The sequence below is a fragment of the Chroicocephalus ridibundus genome, unplaced genomic scaffold (genome assembly GCF_963924245.1).
Source record: "Chroicocephalus ridibundus unplaced genomic scaffold, bChrRid1.1 SCAFFOLD_105, whole genome shotgun sequence".
NCBI lineage: Eukaryota > Metazoa > Chordata > Aves > Charadriiformes > Laridae > Chroicocephalus > Chroicocephalus ridibundus.
This window is the reverse complement of record NW_026961652.1, coordinates 250,106-269,368: the sequence shown is the minus strand read 5'-3', so window position 1 is coordinate 269,368 and position 19,263 is coordinate 250,106. Positions and strand designations below refer to the sequence as shown.

The 19,263-nt window shown below is 59.4% G+C and overlaps 1 pseudogene; it reads right to left on the bottom strand.

Annotated features, from left to right (window-relative positions):
* Positions 1 to 239: 239 nt before the first annotated feature.
* Positions 240 to 17,093, bottom strand: LOC134509527 (olfactory receptor 14A16-like; annotated as a pseudogene).
* Between the last annotated feature and the right edge of the window lie 2,170 nt (positions 17,094 to 19,263).

The window sequence follows — 19,263 nt, the reverse complement described above, 5'->3', positions numbered from 1 at the left end:
GGGACCAATTAGGAAGAGCGGAGCATTCCTGGTGTGTAGAATGGCTAGGTCCCAAAGAGCAGCTGTCAGCGTGGCACAGAGATCAAGAAACGTTATTCTGCAAGGATAAACCGTTGAAGGTTGGAGTTTTGCTGGAGCTACAAAAGAAGACCGTGTCCTTTTATTCCATCGCTGACAAAGAAATGCTTTTGCAAACCTTCGGAATCAATACCTCACCTCCTCTTTCCCCTGCTTTCTGGCTATATCGTCTAGGAAGAAATGGATCTTTCAGTCAGAAAAGTAACAATTTTGGCTGTGACTGCAGAGCTTCTGTACGAGCTTCAGTGTCTCGCACAGGAATTTACCCAGGAGTGTGTAGCGACCCAGGCCTTCCTGGGAATGAGCAGCTGATACTTGGCTCTGCTTTTCTTCCCGCTCTGCTCTGCTGTAGCTGAACACTGAACTGCTGTCCCCGAACACCCTGGAAGCACTCTGGACTAACTGCGCGTCTGTAAGATGCCAGCGGTGCGTGTGTCGGCTTCTACAAGAGTGGGGGTGGCTCTCTCAACGTTGCCAACAGTGAATGCACAGCTGGTGGCTGCTGCCTCTTGTTAGGGCTGAGGCGTCCCTTCCTGGTGCATCTGGAGCAAGAACAGGGCCAGCACGATGAGCTGCCTGGGCACCTCTTGGTTTGCACGTACAAACTGTGCTGCAGTGCTCAGGAGCAGCAATTTGTTGCGCTTTGATGATAAATCACCGTGCCATGTAAAAGGGAGTGTGTTGTGTCGCTCCTGGTGTTCCTGTGCGTCGGAGGCGCTCACTTGGCAGGCGCAGCACTGCAGCCAGCGCCGTTCCATGACAGCGCTTGAAATCTGCATCGTGGCTCCCAATGGCAGAAAGCTGCGTCACCATCCCAGGGAAGCCCAGAGCAGAACTCCCGCGCAGAGGCGACAGGAGCCCACAAGCCCACTGCCTGCTGTATTTCCCACTGGGCTCTGAGGGGGGAGAGCGGAACTGGGGGCTGTGATTTGTCAAGGGGATGCCCCCTCTGTCCCTGTGACCGCCGTTCATGGCCAAAACAAAGGGAAAAAAAACCCAACACAAAATAACATCAAGGGCTTTTTATTAGTTAAATAAGAAATCACTTTCTGGAGAGCAGCTGTCCCTGCCCAGCTGCCCGGCTCCTGGGTCTGTCCCGCGGGGGCCTTGGTGCGTGAGGGAGGTGGCAGTCGGACGAGTCGCTCTTGCTCTCCGCTGCCTTGTGCAGCCCGGGCTGGTGCTGTGCTGGCCCTGTCAGGCAGCAGGGGTGGCAGGAGAGAGCAGAGTGAGCTGGGGTGGGGGCACTGGGGGGGACACGGGTGGGGAAAACCCAGCACCTCGTGGGTGCCCTGCCCTCCCCGCTGCCCCTTCACACCCATGGGATCCTCTCCCCAAGCCAGCCCCGGCCGTACCCTCTTTGTCCGTGAGCACGGGACTGTCCAGCTGCTCCCTGGACATGCAGCCGTCCTTTGCCAACAGGTCCACCACGTTGCACTGGGAATGAGAGAGCGGGCTGGCTGAGCCATGGGGCCGAACTCGGCATCCCTCGGCAACCCTCCCACAGCCAGCTCTCCCTGGGGAAACTGAGGCACAGATGCCCCCGCCGCCCCCGCAGAGGCTCGGCCTCAGTGGCCCCCGCCGTATCCCTACCTTTGTCATCCCTACCTTGTTGGGGAGCAGGAGCGGCTGGAGGCGCCGGGGGAGCTGGAGGCCCTGGCGGCGCTGCAGCGGGGTGGTGACAGTGTGGCGGCCCCCGCAGCTCCGCGGCACGGTGGGGTACTTGACCTCGGCTGGCGGCTGCCTGTGGGACGGGGTACGCGGATGCTCAGTGCCCAGCACCGTGGCAGCCCGTGCTTCAGCCTGCTACGGCAGGGAGGGGGCCAGGGGCTGCTCCCCGCTGGGGTCTGTCCCTCCCGGCTCCCCTCCGCCTGCTGCAGGAGACCCCCCGGCCGTCCTGCTGGATCTGCTCTTTCCCCACAGCCCCCGGGAGCTGGCCGTGGCAGTGGCAGGTCCCTGCACCCCACGCCAAGGACAGCAGGAGGCAGGAGCTGGGCTGTCCCGGCTGCAGCGCTTGATTTCAGCAACTTGTTTGGGAGAAGGACCCTGACCTCCCTAAGCCCGAGGTCAGGCTGAGACCAGACACAACTCATCGCACGTGGCTTCAGCGCCCTTGAGACAGAGACTTGGGCCAGACGGGCAGCGAGGGGGGGCTGTAAAACCCCTCAGAGGCGGGGTAAGCACAGCTGACCCTCTGCAGCACAGCTCTGCTCCCCTGCCCTGCCCAGGTCCGCCCGGACCCCACCGCCCCCACCTGGGGAAGAGCTCTCCCTCGCCGGGGCCAGGCCACCCTGCACCCCAGTGGGACGGGGATGGGTCCCCGTGTCCCCTACCTGTGGTCGTGCTGCTGTTCCTGCTCTGGCTTGAGAATGGTACGGGGGTGCTCGGCGAGGCGGGGGGACAGCGGCGGCAGGGATGGGATGGTCACGATGTGCCTGGGGAGGGCAGGAGCCGTAGATGGGTGACGCGGCAGTGCCCTGAAACCCATGGGCTTGTAGCCCACGGCACCCCCTGCTCCCTGGGGAGGGCTCTGCGTCCCCCTGCTGCCAGGCAGGGCCGCGAGGGGGCTGGGCAGGGTCAGACCCCCCAGGCAGAGCCCCGAACCCCTGTGCCTGGCACGGCGGGGCACTGCCAGCACCCATCGCCCCCCCGTCCCGCCCACAGCGCCAGGTGCTACTCACGGGCCAGGCACCGACATGTCGAGGGGCCGGTCGCAGGACAGGCAGTGGAAATGGGTCAGCAGCGGGCTGGAGTGGGGAGAAAAGGGCTGGGTGAGCTCCTGGGGGGGACACAGGCAGGCAGCTCGCAGGCAGCAGCGAGGTGTCCCTGAAGCCGCCGCCGTCCCCAGTGCACTCACTTCTTAATGCCAGCTGCATCATCAGCCCCTGCCTGTGAGCCCTCCTGGAGCTGCTTGAGGTTGCTCTCCCAGTGCCCCTCCAGCTGCTTCTGCAGAGCCCCCAGCTCCTGGCGGTCCAGCTGTGGACAGGTGCCCCCCCTCAGCCAGCTGCCCCGGGATGGGACGTGGTGGTCCCCGGCTGGGACAGCTGGCAGAGGGATCCTCGGAGGGATGCCAAGCCCTGAAGGAGCAGGTTTTGCGTGGCAGAGACGAGACACCCCTCACCTTGGAGGCCACCTCTTCACTAAGCTCTTGCTGGACCTTCTCCTGGCCCGTCTGCCGGCTCAGCACCTCCTCGAGCATCTCAGTCAGCCGCTCCATCCTTGTGTCGAACTCGCTGCGGTTGACTTTGCCAGCCAGGCTGGTTTTGTCTGCTTTCTAGCAAGAGGGAAGGGCAGGAGAGCGGTGGGGAAAGGACGAAGGTAGCCTAGGCAGGGCCAGCTCGTGTTGGGAGGAGAGGGAGAAGTGGCTACGTGGCCCTGCTTGCCCCATCACCCCCATGGGGTTGGTGCCAGCCGCCAAAGGGACCCGTGGGGAGACAGAGGGACCTGGCGAGGGACGCGCAGCCAGTCTGGAAATCTTCCCTCCCCCCGGCAGGTTCTGCCACCAAGCACCCAAGGGACAAGGGGTGATTGTCACCCTGCCTGGGACCCCCTTGGCTGCTGCTGGGGACCCTCCAGGCCATACCACATCGAGTGCCAGCATCAGGTCATTCTTGTCCGCTTTGCCCTTCACCAGCTTCTCCAGGGACTGGAACAGAGCCTGCCAACACAGAAAGCACCCCATGATGCCACGGCAGCGTCGCAGCTGCCTCCCGGCCAGCTCAGCGCCCCCCATCCACCTCCCACCCCCCTTAAAAACCTGCGGGAAAGGGACAAACTCCTTGTGGTGCCCAGGCTCTGCCTGGAGGATGCTCTGACCCCGTGGGCCTTTCAGCCACCCACCTTGGTATCTTGCTGCTGCCGCTGACTGTCACGCAGGAGGTTCCCCACGACGGAGCTGAGCTTTTCGTAGCTGCCTTGCACCTGCCCAAGGGTGGCCTGGACGCGCTTCAGCACCTCCTCATCCTGCTGCCGGGAGGAAGATGACAGGGCGGTGCTGTGCAAGGGGGGACTGGCTGCCCCGTGGCGACAGAGCCAGGTTACTTGGCCGGTGGCCAAAGGCTCTCGGTGCCAGCAGGACATTTGCACCAAGGCTTTCATTTCCTTCCGTGCTGCTGACTTGTACAAGGCAATGTGGGGAGCAGCGAGGGGCTCCCCCATGTTACAGCACAGCACGACCAGCCAGGGGAGTCCCGGCAGCCCCCTCCCAAGCCCCCCATGCCGCCATCTCCCTACCTGGCTCTGCCTCGGCAGCTGCCTCGGCACCTTGCCCACCGCCCGCCGGGACATCAGGGAGTCCACCACCTCCTGGAGCTTCTCGTAGCGCTGCAGGAGCTGCCCCACCTGCGCTCCGGTGTCCCCACAGCAGGCAGGGCATGCTGCCTGCGCCTCTGCCTGCTCCTGCCCTGCGCTCTCCATCGCCTTCAGCTTGTCCTGCTGCAGGAAGGGGAGAAGGGATCGGCTCTCAGATGGAATGGATGCAGCCAAGAAGCCAAGGTGCTGTGGAGGCTCGATGGCTGCAGCCGGCCAGGGGCCGTGGCCGGGAACCCTGCCAGGACCCCCCCACCCAGCCGGCGGGCAGTGGGAGCACTCCCCCTAGACCTCACCTGAGCCTGCATCAGCTCGGCCACCTCTGTCACCAGCTGCCTCAGCGTGGCCTCGGTCATGTGCTGGTGTTCTCCCAGCTCCTTCAGCTCACGCTTTATCTTCTGTAACTCCAGCTCCTTCAGCCCCAACACCTCTTGCTTTAACTCCTGCCGTCCCAGCTCCTTCAGCTCCAGCACCTCTTGCTTTAACTCCTGCAGTCCCAGGTCCTTCAGCTCCAGCACCTCTCGCTTTAACTCCTGCACTCCCAGCTCCTTCAGCTCCAGCACCTCTCGCTTTAACTCTTCCAGTCCCAGGTCCTTCAGCTCCAGCACCTCTCGCTTTAACTCTTCCAGTCCCAGGTCCTTCAGCTCCAGCACCTCTTCCTTTAACTCCTGCACTCCCAGCTCCTTCAGCTCCAGCACCTCTCGCTTGAAGTCTTCCAGTCCCAGGTCCTTCAGCTCCAGCACCTCTCGCTTTAACTCTTCCAGTCCCAGGTCCTTCAGCTCCAGCACCTCTCGCTTGAAGTCTTCCAGTCCCAGCTCCTTCAGCTCCAGCACCTCTTGCTTTAACTCCTGCAGTCTCAGGTCCTTCAGCTCCAGCACCTCTCGCTTTAAGTCTTCCAGTCCCAGCTCCTTCAGCTCCAACACCTCTTGCTTTGTCTCCTGCAGCATGGACCTGGCCAGCAAGATGGGTGCACAGGCAGGCTGAGCCTCATCAGGGCCACTCAAGGGGGTGTCCCTCGCCCCCCAGACTGGGATGCTCCCAGCCACTGTGCTCCCTTGCAGCCCCATGGGGTAGCAAACCCTCTCCCGTCCTCTTACCCCAGTTGCAGGGCGATCTGGTCGCTGCCATCTGCTCTCCAGTCCGCTCCAGCCACCCACGACTTTCCAAGGGCATCCTCCAGCTGCCTGATCTGGGAACGGCGGTGGTGGCAGAGTCAGGGCATGGCACCCCGTGCTGTCCCTTTGCCGGGGGGGGCCCTTTGGCTGCCCCCTCCCTCTCCAAATCCCCCCTGGCATCCCTGCAGCCCCCTCGGGCACTGCCACCGGCTCACCTTCTCCTTCACCTCCTGCAGCTCGCTGGCGAGGCTCTGCAGGGAGGACACCTGACCCCGGAGGGCGATGCTGTTGTCATCTAGAGGGACATGGTCCAAGGGGACATGCTGTCAGTGAGGGGGTCTCGCCCTTGGGGCCAGGCTCTGAGCACGATGAGCCCCCAGCCCAGGGTGTTCCCACGCTAAACACCCCCCACCAGCCCCCTCAGGGTTCCTACCTCCCTCCGGGAAGAGCAGGTGCCTCTGCTCACGCTCGGCGTGGTCTGACTTGGTGGCTTCCAGGTGGGCCACCTGCTCCTTCGGGTGGCCAAGCTGCCCAGACTGGCGGAGAGCCTCCACCGTCTCCATGCCATGGCCAGAGGCACTGCTGGAGGCTGAGGACCCCCAGGGCATTGCTGGCTCTTGCAAATGGGACGTGCCGGGGGATCCTAGCTGCACCCCTGGGGTGGCGGTCCAGGTGCCAGGGGACCCTGGCTTCTCTCCTGGGCTGGTGGTCTTGATGCCAGGGAACGCTGGCTGCATGCCCGGGGTGGTGATTTGGGTGCCGGGGGATCCTGGCTCCGTCCCCTGTGTGGTGCTCGGAGTGCCAGGGGCCTCTGGCTGCATCCTGGGGGCTGTGGCGCTGGCATCAGAAATGCTCTTGCCATCTGAAGGAGCGCCTGCCGCCTTCTCAGGGCTCACTGGTGCTCTGTGTGTCCCTGCTTGCGTCTCCTCGGAGCCAGGCTGTGTCCCGGGAGCCCCCTTGCTTGCGCTGGGCACAGGCTGTGCCCCTGGTTCCTCCATCCCCGGCACAGAGCTTGCCCCGTGCTGGGTGTCCACGTCCGCCTGGGGGGACTCGGTGGGGGAAGAAAGGCTGCCACTGCCCTCCTGGGAAGAGGAGGCCAAGGGGAGCAGGGTTACAGGCAGCCATGCAGCGGCAAGGACAGAGCCCAGGCCCCCCCGCCATGTCCCCACTGCCTGTCTCCAAGGCACCGCCTCCCGGGGCCAAACTCAAGGACACCACGAGAGCCCCAAGGCAAAGGCTGCCCCCCCCGCACAGAGCCCCGGGGCCCACGGCCACAGCCTCCCGCAACCTCCCCAGCCCCCTTAGTGCTTTGCTGGCCTCTGGGCCGGCAGCGTCTGAGCAGTCGAGCCTGGGGAGCGGCAAACCCTCCCTGACTCCCCGGGCCACGGCAGCGAGGCCTTTTGCTCTCCAGCAAGGGCATTCGGTGCTCCAGGCCTGCTGCCCAGACCCGCTTCCCAGCCCAAGGGGCTGCGCTGGTGTTTCAGGAGCAGCAGCCCCCGGCGGGATTTGGAAACCATCTCACAGTGCCAAATGCTGGCATCTGCCCCCTCCTCCTCCCCCTTCTGCTTCGCTGCCCACCAGGCGAGCCACCCCCCAGCACCTCCCAGCCCACCATGCTGCGCACCTCCTGCGGGACTGGGCTGAGGCTCCGCATTTCCTTCAGGCTTTTCTGGGGAAGGAAGGGATCAAGGGCTCAGCCCGGCCACGTAGCTGGCAGGGACGGCCCCCTCGGGGACAGGACCCCCCAGCATCACTGCCCAGCACCCACCACCCATGGACCATGCCCCAGCACAGGAGGGATGGTCCCCCCAGGGGAGCTGGGGACACAGCTACCTCCTGTCTCAGTGCAGGATCCAGGACCCCCCGCGGCCATACTTCACCACGACACTTCTTGTGACGGGGGCCTGGCAGCTGGCTGGCGGCGTCCTGGAGTTTCCCCTGGAGCAGGGAGAGGACAGGGACACCAGTCTGGCTGTGGGAGCACATTTCAAAGGAGCATCCCCACATTGCCTTGGGCACAAGAGAGAGGGGCGCTGGGAAGGGCTGTGCCCGGGGGCTGTGGCTGTGTTGCGCGGGGCAGAGCTTTCTCGCCCTCCTTCCCAGCCCCCAGGTGTCTTTTTTGATGGCTCTTTGGTTCCAAAGCGCCTGAGCATCCCTTTGGGTGATGGCCACAGTTCCTTCTCGCCCCAGCCTGAGCTGCAGGCAGCGGTGCCCGTTTCTACCCTCCCTGGGGCCGTGCTGGCGGGCAGAGGGTGGGGAGCTCTGGGTGGGGGTGGCTGAGCTGCCCTGCTGCCCTCCTTGGGACATCCTTCCCACTCTGCCCTCCTGGTGCCCTTCCTGCTGGGGGACAGGGAGGGCTGATGGCCGCGGGGCAGGGGCTGGGGTGGTGATGGGGAGAGGGGCAGGGAGGGGGCGAGGGTCCAGCTCCCTCTCGGGGCACTGGCGGCAGCTCACCAAGCCGAGGGCCTCCTGCATGGCCCGGAGCTCCTCTTCCAGGTGGGACTGCGCCTCCTTCATTGCGCCCATCTCCTGGAGGAGCTCCTCGGAGAGAGCTGTGGCCTGGCAGAAAGGGGTGGTGGGGGTGAGCCCCAGGAGAGGGTCCCTGGGGACCAGGACCATTGCCGCCGCTGTGGCCTGCCCAGAGCCGGGGGGCAGTGCCAGGCTGGCAGGGCAGCGCGGGCAGCACGTCCCATCCATCGCATCTTCAAGAGCTGAGATGGGGCAGCAGCTCCCCAGAGACCCCCACCCCTGCCCCGGGGGGGCCCGTTGCACGGCCCGGCTCAGCAGGGACGCCCCCAGCCCTGCTGCCCCTGCCAGGCTCCCAGTGAGATCCCTGCAGCCCATCCAAAGGGCAAAGAGCCGCTGCAGCCCCCTCGAGCACAGCCTGGCCAGGGCAGCAGCAGCCACTGCTAGCCAAGCGGCCACCATCATCTCCAGCTGCGCGGGGAACCCTCCCTGCCGCCATCTCCCGCGGTGTCCCAGCCCTGGCAGGACCTGGCCCGGCAGTGCTGACGGTGGCTCTTTCCTTCAGCCCGAGCTTAGCTCTCCCCACAGGGGATGCTCTGGCGATGCATGGTCCCCCGTGGCTCAGCACCATGCAGGGTGAGGCCCCTCTCCGGTCCCCACCAGTGCCGGCTTTAGCCCGTGGGCAAGCGGTGGGAGATGAGGCCCATGAGCCTCTCAGCTGCCCCAGGAGTGGATGCGGTACCGGCTGAAGGTCAGGAGCGGGGAAGAGAGGGCTGGAGAGGGTGGTGGGGCCGGACCTCCAGGGTGCCGAGCCTCCATCCAAGGGAGCCAAGGGCACCAGGGACTCGCTGGGTATCGGCCCCACCAGGACCGGCTGACGGCAACGTGGGGAAGACCCAGAGCAAGCGGAGCAGCATTTCGGCCCCAGCTTTTCCTCCCCAAGACTTCACCCCTTTCCTTCACTGAAGCCCCACGTGCCACCCTCAGCTCAGGCTTATACCAGCCCTTGGTCTAAGGGCAGCACAACGGCGGCTGGACCCCGGAGGATGGGGTGTCGTGCAGGGGAGCAGCCAGGGGATGGGCAAGAGCCTCTACCTTGGAGATGCCGCTCTCGTTGGCTTTGATCTTGTCCCTCATCCAGCCCACGTCGGTGGCCACGGAGGCCAGCGGGGGGCTGCTCGTGCTCTCCTGGAGCAAGTCCTTCCCAGGCAGCCACTGCCCCGGTTCCTGGGGCTGCTGCCCCCTGTCCTGGGCCCTGTCGCCCTCCTTCTCCAGCACAGGGGGTGCCTCTGCAGGCTGGTCCCCCTCCCAGAGCAGGGTCAGGCTGTCCCCCTGCTTCTGGGCAGGCAGGTCCCGCAGGCCCAGGTGCCCGAGCATGGCGAGCAGCAGGCTGCGCAACGCCATGAAGTTGACTGCCCCGAGCTCGGGCGTCCCGATGGCCTCGTCCAGCAGCTGGTACAGGCTGAGCTGGGCCATGGCTGCTGCCCTGCCCAAAGCCATGGAGGCACCTGAGGGGGATGGGAACCTTTCTGCCTGAGGGGGGGCCCGGGATGGCTGGAAGGGATGGGCACTTGAAGCCTTCCTCTTCCTCCTCTTCTTCCTCCTCCTCCTCTGCTGGCTCCTCGCAGCAGAGTGGTCACACCAACACGGGACGGGTGACAAGGGACAAGGCAGCGTCCCCTGTTGCTAGGCGACGCCCCGCCCCCCGCAGCCACCTACCAACGGGGACGCTGCATTGTCCATTGTCACCCGTCCCACCGCCGAGTGGACGCCCTCATGGCGAAGGTGGAAGCAGACAAGAACAACCTGATGCTGGGACTCGATGTGGTGGGACCAGCCCCATGGGGGTGATGGGGCGAGCAGGGCCACGTAGCCACTTCTCCCTCTCCTCCCAACACGAGAAAGTTTCTTCATCACCATGCCGTGCTGACAGCTGCTCTTTGGGACCTAGCCATTCTGCACACCAGGAATGCTCCGCTCTTCCTAATTTGTCCCTTTTTCCAAGCAGTTCATGAGCAACTCCAACAGCCCACTGTCGTGCTTTAGCCTCAGATGGCAACTAAGAACCACGTGCCGCTCACTCGGGCCTTCCCAATACGGGAAGAACTGGAAGAAAAAAGGCAAGACTCTTGGGTTGAGAGAAAGGCAGTTTAACAGAACAGCAAAGGGAACAACAAAACAACAACCACCACACGGACAGAGGAATGTACAAACACGATTATGGAACCGACGCTCCCCGCCACTCCCTGACCGGACCCGGGACGCCCCAGCCCGCTCCAAGCAGAGATGTCCTGCCCCCTCCCCCAGCAGCTCAGGGTGGGCATGGCTCACATAGCATGGAATACCTGCGTCCTGGGGAGAATTAACCCCGTCCCCGCCGGAACCAGGACATTATCCACCCCTTATTCCAGACCATCTATGCCATGCCCACATCTTACAGGTTCCAGTGAATTGCCACCACTTTCCCCTGTCATGTATATATATACCTATATATTCATGCAGATATAATGCCCTTAGTCTATGGGCCATCCCTCCAAAGTGTCCGTTGAGTTCATTTCATCCATGGCTCTGGGCTCCATCTGTTAGAACAGTCTCTCAGGGCAGGTGAGATGCTGGGTGGTGCTGGCCTCTTGCATGCTGTATTGTCGGAGCTTGTGACTGGTGCACCCGGTGTGGCTCATGCACACAGTCCGTGGGCTGAAGATGTAGATCTTGAGGACAGTTTCTGGGCACCACCTGCTGAGGTCAGTTCTGATCCCATCACCCCTGTGCCTTACTCCTAGTACAGCTGACAGCAATTATAGTAATGAGGACATACAGTGACAGTGTTACTTGGCAATTAACAACACACAATTTGATTCATTGGCTATTCTCACCCAAAATCAGATCCCCATGAGGTACACATCGGAGCTGCCCATCCTTCCGCATCACCCACCAAGTGCACCCAGGCCCTTGGGCAAAAGCAGTCCCACGGATGGGTTTGCCTTTGCCTGAGGCAGGACTGACCCAGACTGTCTTCCCTGGCATATTCTTCATGAGCACTACGGGGACTTTATCCCCTTCTACGGTACGTGGAAGTTTTGATTGGGCAGGGCCAGCCCCATTGGTAGATCCCCTGGGGTTACCTAGCCAGGTAGCCTTTGCTAAATGTGCATCCCAGTGTTTTAAAGTCCCACCACCCATTGCTCTCAGTGTAGTTTTTAACAGCCCATTGTATCGTTCCATCTTCCCAGAGGCTGGTGCGTGACAGGGGATGTGATACACCCACTCAATGCCATGCTCTTTGGCCCAGGTGTCTATGAGGCTGTTTCGGAAATGAGTCCCGTTGTCCGACTCAGTTCTCTCTGGGGTACCATGTCGCCACAGGACTTGTTTTTCAAGGCCCAGGATAGTGTTCCGGGCAGTGGCATGGGGCACAGGGTATGTTTCCAGCCATCCAGTGGTTGCTTCCACCATTGTGAGCACACGGCGCTTGCCTTGACGGGTTTGTGGCAGTGTGATATAATCAATCTGCCAGGCCTCCCCGCATTTGTATTTCAGCCATCGCCCTCCATACCAAAGAGGCTTCAAACGCTTGGCTTGCTTGATTGCAGCGCATGTCTCACATTCATGGATGACCTGTGCAACAGTGTCCATGGTCAAGTCCACCCCTCAGTCATGAGCGCATCTATATGTCGCATCTCTTCCTTGATGGCCTGAGGAGTCATGGGCCCACCGAGCTATGAATAGTTCACCCCTATGTTGCCAGTCCAGATCCAGCTGAGCCACTTCAATCCTAGCAGCCCGATCCACCTGCTGCTTGTTCTGATGTTCCCCCGTGGCCCCATTCTTCGGTACATGGGCATCTACGTGGCGTGCTTTCACAACCAGATTCTCTATCCGGGCAGCAATATCTTGCCATAGTTCAGCAGCCCAGATGGGTTTGCCTCTGCGCTGCCAGTTGCCCTGCTTCTGCTGCTGTAGCCACCCCCACAGAGCATTTGCCACCATCCATGAGTCAGTGTAGAGTTAAAGTACCGGCCATTTTTCTCGCTCAGCAATGGCCAAAGCCAGCTGAATGGCTTTCACCTCTGCAAACTGCCTCGATTCACCTTGTCCTTCACTGGCCTCTGCAACTTGTCGTGTAGGACTCCACACAGCAGCCTTCCACTTTCCATGCTTTCCCACAATCCGGCAGGACCCAGCAGTGAACAGGGCATCTTTCTTCCCATTTTCTGGCAGTTTATTGTATGGTGGGGCCTCTTCCGCACGCGTCACCTCCTCCCCTGGTGACATTCCGAAATCCTTGCCTTCTGGCCAGTCCGTGATCACCTCCAGAATTCCTGGGCGACTGGGGTTTCCCATTCGAGTTCGCTGGGTGACCAGTGCAATCCACTTACTCCCTGTGGCACCAGTTGCATGATGTGTGGTGGGGACCCTTTCTTTGAGCATCCAGCCCAGCACCGGCAGTCGAGGTGCTGGGAGGAGCTGTGCTTCTGTACCAACCTCTTCAGAAGCAGCTCGAACCCCTTCACATGCTGCCAAGATCTCTTTTTCTGTTGGAGTGTAGCGGGCTTTGGATCCTCTGTATCCCCAACTCCAAAACCCCAGGGGTCGACCTCGGGTCTCCCCTGGTGCTTTCTGCCAGAGGCTCCAGGTAGGGCCGTTCTCCCCGGCTGCGCTGTAGAGCACGTTTTCAACGTCTTGTCCTGCCGGGACTGGCCCCAGGGCCACTGCATGGACTCTTTCCTGTCTGATTTGTTCAAAAGCTTGTCGCTGCTCAGAACCCCATTTGAAATCGTTCTTCTTCCGGGTTACTTGATAGAGAGGGATTACAATTAGACTGTGATGTGGGATATGCATTCTCCAAAACCCCACAATGCCTAAGAAAGCTTGTGTTTCCTTTTTACTAGTTGGTGGAGACATAGCTGCTATGTTGTTGATCACATCCATTAAATACCCACATAAAAATACCCTCTGCTGACGTAATCTATACCAAGGATGCACGGAGCCTCTGGGCCAGTCACAATGGGATGCTTTTGCCACTCATTCCCAGTTAGGCTCACTTCAGCCTCCAGTACAGTCAGCTCTTGGGACCCCCCTGTCACCCCAGAAATACAGATGGGTTCTGCCCCTCTGTAGCTTGATGGTATTAGGGTGCACTGTGCACCCGTGTCCACTAGAGCCTCATACTCCTGTGGGTCTGATGTGCCAGGCCATCGAATCCACACCGTCCAATAAACCCGGTTGTCCCTTTCCTCCCCCTTGTCGGAGGCAGGGCCCCTCTAATCCTGGTCATAGTATCCGTTACTCACTTCTTGCAGAAATGACTTGGAAGTTCCTTCAAGAGGATCAGAAGTAAGATCAGGCCTTCTGCTCTGTCTGGGGAACTGCCCCCTGGAAACCAAGGCGGCACTTTTCCTGGAGGGATCCTCTTTTGTGGTTGTCCTTCCTTGCAACTCCTGTACCCGTGTCCGCAGGGTCGAAGTAGGTTGTCCATCCGACTTCCTCATGTCCTCCCCGTGGTCACGCAGGTAGAACCACAGGGTGCCTCGTGGTGTGTACCCTCTGTACTCTCTCTCTTGAGTGGGGAAACGCCTGCTCCTAATAGCTGAGATGCTGGCCCATACAGGTGGGGAGTAGGACATATTCTCTTCAAGTTGCTGGACCTTCCGCGACAGTTTCTCCACAGCTGAGACAAGGCGGGAAGAGAGACTTTCTTCATATGGCCGGAGCCGGCCAGCCACCTCATCCACCATTGGTCCCTCTTCGCCTTTCCATTCCATTACTGCCAGTGAGTTGGCATATGATGATGGTGCGCTCCGTACAAACTTCCGCCACATGGGCCTTGTGCATTGCACCTCATCAGGGTCTGTGGGTAAGTCTGCATCATCCAGGTGACAATGTGCTCGCCTGAATGTCGGCTGAAATCTTTTCGCATATCCCGCAGCTCACTCAAGGATAGGGATCGAGTAATTATCTCTGGTTCTGCCTCTTCCTCCTGTTCTCGTGATGGCCCTGGTTCATCGTTATCCCTTACTAAGAGAACTGATTTCTTCATGTACTTCTTCTTCTGTATGGGGGCAACTGATACTGGCGCGGGTTGGTTCCCTGGTTCAGTGGCAGTGGCTGCCACTGGGGTTGGAGGAGCCGCAGTGTCTGTCGCAGGGGTTGCAGTAGCCGCAGTCTCTGTCGCAGGGGTTGGAGTAGCTGCAGTGTCTGTCGTCCTGGTCTCCATCTCTTCCCCCTGAGGGTGCTGCGTAACACTGAGCAGGGCCTGGTAGATACTGGCCAGGGCCCAGCACAGTGCGGTGAGTTGTGCCTCTCCAGAATAGCCACAGCATTTTCCCTTCAGATATTCTACCACTCTGTCAGGGTCCTGTAATTGTTCAGGGGTGAAGTCCCAGACCATTGGAGGCGAGAAGTTCTCTAGGTACCTGCCCGTGTTCTCCCACATGCCGTGCCACCCCTGACTGTCCAGCCTCGGAGCAGGTCTCTGGGTGGTCGTCTTAAATAGTCGTTTAACCCTGAACAGGACCTGGAACACATTCAGCAGACATAACAATAGGACCAGGCTGGTTTGAGCATCCCAAGGATATTCAAAATTCTCAAAAGCTGTCATACCTGACCCGAAGGAGAAAAGGGAGGCAAAAGAGCTGGGGAAAGTGTCCCCCCGTTTCCCCCACAGACTGGGTGTAATTATTAATAAATTGTGAGAGACGGTGCCCAAGGTACGGACAGGACAGCAATGCCACTTAAACGCCCCCAAGTAACTGTCTAACAAGTGATGTTCTCATATCCTAAGCCGATATCACACAGGACAGTAAAATGACAATCCTGATCCCTCTCCCAGAGGTGATAAACAGCATTGCAGGGAGTACATAAGCCACAGAGGAATTTACATGACACAGCCACGAGAACAAACCAAGCAACATGGTGACCAGTGACTATTTACCTAATACAATAAGTGCATACAACAAATTCGTTTTTCCAAGCTCTAGTTGGATTCTGTTGTTATCTCAACCCTTCGAGCACCACGTTGGGTGCCAAAAAAGGACTGTCGTGGTTTGGCCTCAGACGGCAACAAGGAACTAAGTGCCGCTCGCTTGGGCCTTCCCAATACGGGAAGAATTGGAAGAAAAAAGGCAGAACTTGTGGGTTGAGACAACGGCAGTTTAACAGAAGAGCAAAGGGAACAAGAAAACAACAACAATAACACGGACAGAGGAATGTACAAACACGACTACGGAACCGCCGCTCACCAACCGGACCCGGGACGCCCCAGCCCGCTCCCCAGCAGCGACTTCCTGGCCCCTCCTCTGGCAGCTCTGCCTGGCCATGGCTCACATGGCATGGAATACCTGTGTCCCTGATGGAGCCCGGGGAAATTAACCCTGTCCCTGCCAGAACCAGGACAATGACTCGCTTCCTTCTCCAGGAGACCTGGCTCTGCCCCACATGCCCACTGGAGCACGTCCTCACATGGTCACACAGCACCGCTAACATTGGGGTTTTCCTCTCCTGGGCACTTCCCACACCACTCCAGACCCACCCTGTCTCTCTCCCACCTTCCCCGCCATCTGCCCAGCCCAGCCCAAAAGAGCCCCCTGGTCTGGGCTGGCCCCACAGCAGTGCTCCCCACAGGGAACTGCAGAGCTCTGGGCACTCCCCCCACAGCCCCAGCCCCTCTGAAGGGCACCACAGCTGCTGGGGGCAGAGAGGGCTCTCAGCCTCCCCATCACCCCAGGGCTGGAGCTGGCCCCAAGGGCCAGCAGAGGCCACTCGCTCTCTGGCTCTCCTGCCTTCAGCTGCAGCTGATCCCCAGCCCAAACTGCCTTTGCCCCGCTCTGCCTCCCCGCCTGCCCTGCTCCCCAGGACAGCAGGAGACTCCTGGCCCTGGGGCTCCTCAGGCAGCTCCCGCATCTCTCCAGTCTCCCTTCCCTCTGCCTGATGCATCTTCACTGCCTCCCACGGCCCTGCAGAGTCCTGGCTTGTGGGTACCTGGATTTAGTGATTTGTCCTGGGGGGACCTATCTCTGAGTCTTAAACTCTTCTGTGTCTCCATTCACTTCCCATCCCAGAGAACATGGAGTGTCCCCGTCCTCTCCTGACCACTCCAGATTCCTTTCCACATGGATTGAAATCTGCCATCAGCCCCATCATACCTGTGACAGCCTGAGGAATGTTACTGGGACGTCATGTACTGTCTCCACTGCCCCTCTACACCAAGAAGAGAGCCTTCAACTAAGTCTTGGTGTCTAAAATATGCCAGTGCTACTGTGACATTATTTCCCAAAACAAAGTGGAAAGACGCTTGGAAAGTCCAGTTCCTTAGGCTTGTTCGTAGCCAAAACTGTATCAAGCAGACCCAGCCATCAGGCACCACACTCAGGAGATCCCCTTTTCTTGCAGAGATGCTCTTAGGGAGGAAAGAGGTGACACATGGTTCTTCAAGGATGAGACACAACAGCAAAGAGCCTGAAGAGAAGTGCTATGATCCCAAGCAATTACCTCTAAGTATGATTATCAGGAAAAAAAAAAAAAAGCTGAGATTTCTCTGAAACGTGATTTGAACACTATGAAAGAAAGGGGAAGAAAATTACTGTTGATGGTGCAGGATCCATTGGGTCTGTTTCCTCAGGGCATCCTTGAGCTCCTGGTTCCTCATGCTGTAGATGAGGGGGTTCACTGCTGGAGGCACCACCGAGTACAGCAGTGACACCACTAGGTCTAGAAATGGAGAGGAGATGGAGGGGGGCTTCAGGTGGGCAAATATGCCAGTGCTGACAAATAAGGAGACCACGGCCAGGTGAGGGAGGCAGGTGGAAAAGGCTTTGTGCTGTCCCTGCTGCAAGGGCATCCTCAGCACAGCCCTGAAGATCTGCACATAGGACAGCACAATGAAAACAAAACATGCAAAGACTAAACAGGCACTGAGTAGAATAAGCCCAACTTCCTTGAGGTAGTCTGAGTCTGAGCAGGAGAGCTTGAGGATCTGGGCGATTTCACAAAAGAATTGGTTTAGGCCATTGCCTTGGCAGAGAGGTATTGAAAATGTATTAGCTGTGTGCAGCACAGCATAGAGAAAGCCCAGGCAGCTGCTGCCATGTGGACACAAGCTCTGCTGCCCAGGAGGGACCCATAGCGCAGGGGTTTGCAGATGGCAACGTAGTGGTCATAGGCCATGACTGTCAGAAGATAAAACTCTGCTGACATCAAGGTGACAAACAGGAAGACTTGTGTAACACATCCCGAGAAGGAGATGGCCCTGGTGTCCCAGAGGGAGTTGGCCATGGCTTTGGGCAGAGTGGTGGAGATGCAGCCCAGGTCGAGGAGGGCGAGGTTGAGGAGGAAGAAGTACATGGGGGTGTGGAGGCGGTGGTCACAGGCTACGGCAGTGATGATGAGGCCATTGCCCAGGAGGGCAGCCAGGTAGATGCCCAGGAAGAGGCAGAAGTGCAAGAGCTGCAGCTCCCGCGTGTCTGCGAATGCCAGCAGGAGGAAGTGGGTGATGGAGCTGCCGTTGGACATCGGATCCCTTTGTTCCTGAGGTACTGCCAAAGGAGGAAAGCACACTCACAAGTCAGGACAGCTCTGAGCAAATCTCTTCCCATTGCCTGCCTTCCAAACCCAAACACGGATTCCTGCCACCCAGCCAACGCCCATTTCTATACTGAGCATGACGTCTGTGGTATGGAATATTCCTATGCCCAGCTTGTCCTGCCTCTGCTCCCTCTCGTTTTCTATGGGAAACTGAAAAAGTCCTTGACTTAACATACACACTACTTAGCAACAACTCAACCAAAATGTCTCATCATCATTAGTCTCATACTAAATCCAAAACACAGCAGCTTCTAGGAGGAAAATGAACTCTCTCCCAGCTGAAACCAGGACAACTCCCAGGTAGCGCTTGCCTTGAGGTGCTTCTGGAAAAGTCCCTGTGAAATGTCTGCTCCGTCTGATGGTGCAGCAGAGAATCTCTGATCTTGGGCGTGTCCTCCTGCTCTACACAGGAGAGAGATCCCATAGGTTTTGGGCTATGAGAGCTTTAGGAGATCCCTGCAGAAACTGCAGCGGCATTGCCCTGTACGACACGACTTACCGTGTCGAGGGCTGTGAAGATTTCTCTCTCTGTGAGCTCTCAGTGTCCTCCCACTCCCAGCTGCCTTTAACCTCTCTCTGCCTGCTCGTCTCCTCTCCCGCTTTGCAGAGGAGCTCTTTGCCATGAGTTTCCTCCATCCCAGGTGCCTGGAACAGTTTAGTGGCAGAGGACCAGCTCAAGGCATTTTAATGCCCTCTCTGGTGGTTTTGGTGCTGAGTCCATGAAGCTCAGACACAGGGGAAGCTGATGAAACCTCTCCAGAAGTCAACGTCAGCTGCAAACTCCAAAGTTCCTTGGAGCGTTAATGGGTCCCACTGAGGGCCATTACTGCCAAAGGCTCCTGGGGGCTCGTTCGAGGGAGAACTGGAGGCGGTGAGGGCAGGTAGGCAAAGGCACTGGAGAGGTGTCTCTGACGCTGGCTAATGCTGAACGTGTGAGAGGAAGGCAAAGGGCCAAGCCCTGGCCTCCAGCCCCTGGGAAGGGAGATCCTGCCCCACAAGCACAGCTCAGGGCTCTTCCTGGGGCATTGTGATGGGAGGACGTGCAATGCCAAGGGCAGAAAGACAGAATGACGGCTCCCGGGTGGGGAAGAGGAGGCGCTAAGGCCCTAGTGCTGTAAGGATAAGGTGTCTTCTGGTAGCCTTGGTGGCACAGACAACAGCCACAGCCAAGAGGAGAAAGACATAAGCACTGTTGGGGGCTTTCAGCCTTGCCAACTCCCTTGATCGTCTGCACCCGTCTGTGCTATGGTGTCCCACATCTGCTCCTCTTCCCCTGCAGGCTGCAGACAACCCCCTGCTTCCCCGTCTTGCTCTCCCCTCAGCGTCTCACTGCCTTTACTCATCTCTCTCTATCGTCCTTGGCTGTTCCTGAAACACAACGCCTTGGGCTGATCCCGACTCCCTCTGGGTGATCTGTTGCAGCACAGCACTGCCCTTGCAGTGGCATTTCTTTCTCCTGGTGTCCAGTCTCCACCTCCCAAGCTGCCCTTTGTTGCATTATTTCTTTCTCCTGCTGTTTCCCACCAAAGAAAAGATCCATCATGTCACAAACATCCCTTCAGCCAGTTTCAGGCTATTCCAATACTACCCCGAGCCACCCTGCCAGAGGAGCCCAGGTCCCTCAGCGTCTCCACCAAGCGCACGTGCACTGGGCCCTAAAGCCCATGTTGGCAGACCTCCTCTGGACACTCTCCAGGTCCTCTCCACTTCTCCAAAA